A 7295-nucleotide genomic window follows, 5' to 3' on the forward strand; every position below is an offset into this window, starting at 1 on the left:
AGTTCCCCCATAGAAGGAAGCCAAAATATCTCTATTACCCCCTGGTGTCTGGCTGCAGTGCAGGTCATAAACAGCACATACGAGTATTATACTGTAAGAACAACAGTTTGGGCTCTCCTTCAGCTCATGTGCAAAGCTGATTTCATTCACTATTATAGAAAAGCATCACTATATTTATTAGTATTATTATTTGAAGGTTACAGATAATTTGCATTTTTTTGCTAAATGAAAATACAAACTGCAGCTTTAATTCCAGTTAATTCACATTAGCATTTAACTGCTTAAATCTCATCATTTCATCCAGCTAAATCAAATGTGACAGGTTTGAAATCAATTAAAAAAAAACAACTTTCAATCCTACAGTATCATAGTTAACCATTTGATGTATGCAGATGATTTAGTGACCTACCCCCCCCCCCCCCCCCCCCCTATATAGTGCTGGCCTTCAACAAGTATTAAAGGCTTGGCCTCAATACGAGTTTGATATTCATTACAAAGCCAAGAATAGTTGTAGAATATGTTGACTGCCAGAAATAAAGAAGACCAGAATTTAGTCATTCCTGAACTCTCTCTATCAGGCTCTGTTCTTAAAGTGTGTACTGTGGTTAAATATTTAGGTCACTACATATCTGATTATTATTCTGATGATGTGGACATGCACAAGATAACATGTTGAGCCGTAAGTTTGGTATGGGCACTGCTCCAGTGAAGGTTGGACTCTTCAAAGCCTTCTGCACTCCAATGTACACTCCTTATTTGTACAAGACCTACAGAGAAGGGAATATACAAAAACTTATTGTAGCATACAATGATGGAATGAGGTTGAGGACCCATGTGTGTCTTTAATAAAGTGAAACAAACAAACAGTGAAAAGACTTAATGGTTCTATTCTGCTATGGCTGTAAAAGAGACCCCCATATAATGGTCTTTTTAAAAAGCTCTCATTCAAATAGAAACAGCAAAATATGGTAGAAATTACTGACGTGTCATCACAAAAAACAGACTGACATCAAAAATCCCTTTGTAAACTGAGCGATCTATGCTCCAAAATACAGAAGGTGGTTTAAAAGGCTTTTTGGGGGCTAATTTTCCTTTGTGAACATAAACATCTGTCATCACTTTCTCTTTGTTTTGGATGCAGTTTTATAAAATTCAGAGCTGAAATCATAACAATGAAACAGCTTATAAAAATTATACATCAATACAAATGTAATGTCAATTACCAAATTCCTTTCATTCATTTAGAACAGTTTAAAACATCAACTGATGGAATCCATTAATCTGAAAACGTGTTTCTGAGTGAAACAGACAGACATGTAAAGACTGAACTATCTGTTCAACAGTCAGAGTGTTTCTCTAACAGGAGGACACTCTTTACACTCAACTCAGCATAGACACACTGAGGCACCATACTGGATTTCTAATCCATTTAAAGTAGTCCAGAGTCCAAATCCAGGATAAAGAGGTTCAGTGAATGTGGTGTTGAAGGTGTGGAGGTGGATCATGGTGTCAGAGGAGACTCTGTAGAAGGACAAAGTCCCAGCAGGACAGTCCACATACACTGCTACTCTGTTAGAGACGGAAGAGGAGGAGGAGGACGAGGACGAGATGCATGTGTGCATGTTATTGTGGCTGACAGACCGAGGACCATCCTTATAACAAATCAGACTCCAGGACTTATCATTTTTTCCAAACATGCAATCATAACTATCTCCTTTCCTTCTGATTCTTCTGTAACTCACTGATATATAAATTCTTCCTCTCCACTCAACCTCCCAGTAACAGCGACCAGTTAGACCATTTCTACACAGCAGCTGAGGCTCATAGTCAAATCTGTCTGGATGATCAGGATATGGCTGAACCTTCTCCACATTTTTTACCTTCCTGTTGTTGTCAGACAGTTTGAGGTTTGTGTGTACTGTGTCTGTGTCGATTGCGAGTTGACAGGAATCTGAATGAGAGAACAAACACAATCCAGCTGCAGTTATTGATCCATCAACTGTTCATTGATTGACACTTTGATGATGACTCCTGCATGAGTGATGTGACAGTTTGAAGATGGTTGAATGTGTGTTTCTTTGTTTTCATGAATCACATTAAAAACACACTTACACTTCCTCAGACCTGGTCTCAACCATCGGACTCCAGCAGGCTCCACCCTGAAAGGAGGAGGGGGGTCAGACCAGCACAGTCTCTTTCAGCATGCACACATGGACATTACATCACTCTCATACACATACTGTTAGACACTGATAAAGGAACAGTCCAACATTTTCACAAATACATTTTAATCCATACGTGGATCAAAGTGCTGATGAATTGGACTGATCCTGGATCTTTCAGTACATCACTGTAATGAATGAAATATGACTGATTCAAACTGTGATCAAAAATTCATTATCTTTATATTCCTCTTTCGTTTAGCTGGAAAGGACACCTTCCTGCCTTTGCTGCCAGTTGTTTTTCTCCTCTTGGTGTCAGCTTGGTTACTGTACTCGACCTCTGACCTCTGAGTGAGTGCAGCGTTGTTTTCGTGTGTTTTAATTCCACATGACACCTGTTCATGGTCTGATTTAACAGCATATTTCTCCACATGCACACAGAGACATTTCTGCCTCTGTCACACAAACAGTGGACCATATATTTGTTTTTGAATATTTCATGTTGAAACTATTAAGGGACCAGTGTATTTCCTCTGCAAACACGCTTAGTGCACTGAATTGTTCTGCTGTCAGCTGACATCACTGAGAGCCACCTGTCAGTCTCCTTCTGTCCTCTGAAAGTCTGAAAATTCATTTGTCATTAAAATTACTTCCAGTTAATGTCACATTACTGACAACTCAATGAAGACAAATTGGGAAGTAGAAAATCATTCATGTTGCAATATTTATTCTATTCCATCAAATTAGAACAATAAATATTAAAGTGTGACTGCTGTTGGTTAGGATACAATGTTAAAAATAATCAAATGAAACACAGCAGCTTCTCTGACTGTGGTAATACAAACTTAAATATGTGAAAAAGGCAGGTAACACTGATCCTTGAATATTTTATTTATATATACAAAGATTTAACTACATACATTTCACAATGGTATAAAAACAATTGTAGATCAATACATTTATTGACTAGTAATGACCTAAAAACACAGCGCTGTCTTCCTATATTCATATATTCCAATCAGCACTTCAGGAACTATCTGAAGTCTGCATAACCACGTATCAATCCTGCATTCTGAACCTCCGGTGACACAACTCTCCATTCAGCGACTCTGCTTTCTGAGCTCATGTAACCATGGTAAACATCCAATAAGCTCCTCTGTAACCAACCAAACACTCTCTCACTGTCCGCACCTGTGCTTTGCTCCCGCCTGCCTCTTGTTTGCAGGTAGTTCCCAGTGTATAGACTGTCCTCTTTTTTTCTGTGCCTGCTTTGGATTTCTGTTTTATGGACGTTGTGTTTCCTAATTTTTGAGTTTTGAATTTGGACCAATAAATGCTCCTTTTTGTCACTTTCTTCCTGCCTCTCTATCTTCCACCGGGGTTATCTCTAAATGTATTTATTCTTCCATTGCTTTCAATTCATTATTTTATAATGTGTATTGGTCTTTCAAAGCACATTGTCTATGAAAAACACTAGAAATACATAAATGCATTTCTGATAGACTTTAAATTTACAGACAACAAGCCATGTAGTTGTTAGCTTCTACCACAACTCTGATTATAAAGCTTTTATCTTTGGGTATAATTTTTTTCTCTTTTTAAAGGGAGGCTAACAGTTTCTTCTGCTTCCCGTATTTGTATTAAGCTTGGGTAAATATATCCTAGGTGTCGCTATACAGAGAATATGCTGCACTGTTAAGTATACTGAGACATATACAGCATGTCCTGGAGAAGCTCTTTCTCTACAGTCATTCTCTCCATACCTGAGTGTGTCCAGTCTCCAGTGTGGATCCTTCAGTCCAGCTGACAATTGCCTCAACCCTGATTCTCCTGGATGATTGTAGCTCAGGTCCAACTCTCTCAGATGGGAGGGGTTGGAGCTCAGAGCTGAAACCAGGTAAGTACAGCCTTCTTCTGTGATCAGACAGCCTGACAGACTGCAGACACACAAAGCAATAATCCATATGTTAAAAATAATTGTCTGTTTTTCAGATACAATAACATCTATTTACATCCATTCAATTTAATTGAAGTTTATTTATAAGTAACATTTCCCAGCAGACAACAACAGTCATCTCAAGTTTTTTTTTTAGAGTGTAAGGTAACACCCAACAATATTAGAGAGAAAGCTCATGCTATTAGACAATCCACTGTGAACAGTGGTGATGGTGGGAAGAAGGAACTCCCTTTTACCAAAAGGGTAAAAACAGCTCCAGGACTACCTACGTACATCTACCATGACTGCAGGGTAGGGGAGAACAGAGAAGAGTTGAATACAGTGACAAAAGAACAAATCACAAACTAAGGAGAAAGTTAAGGACATGCAATAGTGACACACAGTGATCCAGCTTTAACTATAAGCTTTATTTAAAAAAAACACATTTTGAAGCTTGTCTTAAAGGTAGTCATCTTTTTTTCCATTTTGAGAAGTCGACATTAAATAAATACATTAGAAAAATTTTAAATTCTGGATATTTCATTCCAATTGAAAAAAGTCACACAACATCAGTATAACCTCCAGAAGAAAATATTTAGATCAAGACATTTCTATGACAGCTTACCTTTAATTTTAGATCTAAATGTGGAGATCAGTTGTTCTTAACAATGCTTTGTGATAAGCATATGAAATTTTTCATTTAACAAAAAAGAAAAACATGAAAAAAAAATTACTATGATTTTTTTTTAGATAAATAAATCTGAGCCTAATAATCCAGCCAAATCTAAATAAAAAATAAATAAATCAGTAGACAGCTCTATAAGGGTTAGCTGTTTATACAATAACATAAATATCACATTTTCAGTTAACGTTAGTGGAAAAGTTTCAGTCCTGACCTCAGAGTTTCCAGTTCACTGTGTGGACTCTATAATCCAGCAGTCAGCAGTTTCACTCCTGAATCCTGCAGGTCATTGTTACCTAGGTCCAGCTCTCTCAGATTAGAGGACTGGGAGCTTAAAACTGTGGACAGAGCTTCGCAGCTTCTCTCTGACAAGTCACAGTAATTCAGTCTGAAAAAAATAAGGATGAAAAACATTATAAAACAGACAAACAAAACCAAACAAACAAACAAAAACGAACATTATTACTCTGAACAAAGCTGTGTTTCACAATATAAAATTTAATGAATCATTAAATCACAGTCATTCATTTCTGAGTTGTCTTTTACTTAAGCTCTCAATGTCCCATAATAATCTATTTAAAGGATTCCTGTCCATCCAGGCTCCTGAACATGAAGCTGATGAGATCATATATTGTGAGGGCTGATGGAGATGATGATGGAGATTTGAATCCAGGAGTGAGTGAAAGCATCACTGTGAAAGATCAACGTGAGAATACATCTTTACCCAGAAAGAAAACCAGTCTGAATGTCTGATGCTCTCGTTATAAAGATGTGGTCACCGCTTGCAGCTGTAGTGTAGCTGGCTTGCTTGTTAGCTGGAAGCTAACTCAGGAAATGTGATGTTAAACTGTCTCAACCACTTTCAAATCTGCTCTACCCCTCAGCCTCTCTGTAACTATTTTTTTTCTTATCAACTAGGAAACCTTTGTTTTCGAGACTCAGCAGCAGACAAGAATAAAAAAAGAAATATTTCTACTTCTGTAGTTTTCTCTGGTCCTCTCTCCAATCAGACCAGGAGTGACATGTTTAGCCGAATGTTTTCCTTAAATTGCTGTCTGTCTGAGTGGTGTCCAAAAACAATGTGGCCTCATATATGTTTGGGAAACTTTCTGGCAGAAACCTGGTCATGTTAGGAGAGACAGCTTCCATCCCACATTGGATTCAGTAGCTCTCTTTTTTTAGAAATTTGACAACATTTATTAAACCCCCCAAAACGTGACTATCCAGAGTTAGGATGAGGAACCAGAGCTGCAGTCTTGCACACATCTCTACAGCTTCTCTCCTCCCGTTATCCCCCCAAAACCCCATCACCTTAGAGACTGTGTCAGCTCCCAAAAATAATTTAAACATAAAATATCGCAGAGAAAGAACAACATATGATCCCTAATTGCACCAAAGAGAAAAACACTGAAATGTGGATTATTAGACATTAGGTCTCTCTCTTCCAAGTCTCTGTAAGTATATGAGTTAATAATTGATCAGCAAATCAATTTACTTTGCCTTACAGAAACCTGGTTACAGCAGGGTGATTATGTTAGTGTAGTGGCAATTCCTTTTGTTTGACAAACCAAACATCCCACAATTAAAAGTCCACAAGCCACTGCTGCACTGAGATAATATTTCGTATGCAGGCAAAAGAAGTCCACTGTCCAAATTTGAAAGTTGTGTTTTTATGGTTTATTTATCCAGTTTGGCAAGAAATAACAAGATCCATTTTTTTTTTGTTACTTCCTGCTGCTTCTCCTGCTCTGGTAAAAAAAAAAAAAAACCATAGGCCCACCCCAGTACATGCTGGTCCTATACCAGTCTCTTTATTTATAGAAACAAAATGGCCCTACAGCTCATATTGACTAATTTAACAAGGTAAACACCAAACAAACAAAACATTGAAACAAATATTAACCTACAAATAAACTTGTAAATAAACCCCAAAACATAAGTAAACTAAAAACAAACTTTAACAAATTTCAAAAATAATAAAAAATAAAGAACAAATAGCTCCAACAGTTAGTTTAAATGAATCAACACACGCGAGTCATTCTAATCATCAGAAACCTTGAAGCACAGGCTGAGGAGGCTGCGTGGCAGCAATTTTCCACACCAGCCTATCGGTCAACGAAAGACCAAGAGAGACTTTTAATTCATTTGAAAGCCTGATGCTTAGCCTTGTACAGCCCAGCTGTAAAACTCAAAAAACAGTCTTATTTGTTATCATCTATCGTCCACCTGGGCCTTACACAGAGTTTCTGGCTGATTTCTCAGACTTTTTATCTGATTTAGTGCTCAGCTCAGATAAAATAATTATTGTGGGTGATTTTAACATCGATGTAGATGCTAAAAATGACAGCCTCAACATGGCATTTAATCTGTTAATAGACTCAATTAGCTTCTTTCAAATATGTAAAAGAACCCACCCACCACTTTAATCACACTCTAGATCTTGTTTTAACATATGGCATAGAAACTGAACATTTAACAGTGTTTCCTGAAAACCCTCTCCTGTCTGATCATTTCC

Source organism: Perissodus microlepis, chromosome 23 (assembly GCF_051167445.1).
Source record: "Perissodus microlepis isolate ML-2025 ecotype Zambia chromosome 23, ASM5116744v1, whole genome shotgun sequence".
NCBI lineage: Eukaryota > Metazoa > Chordata > Actinopteri > Cichliformes > Cichlidae > Perissodus > Perissodus microlepis.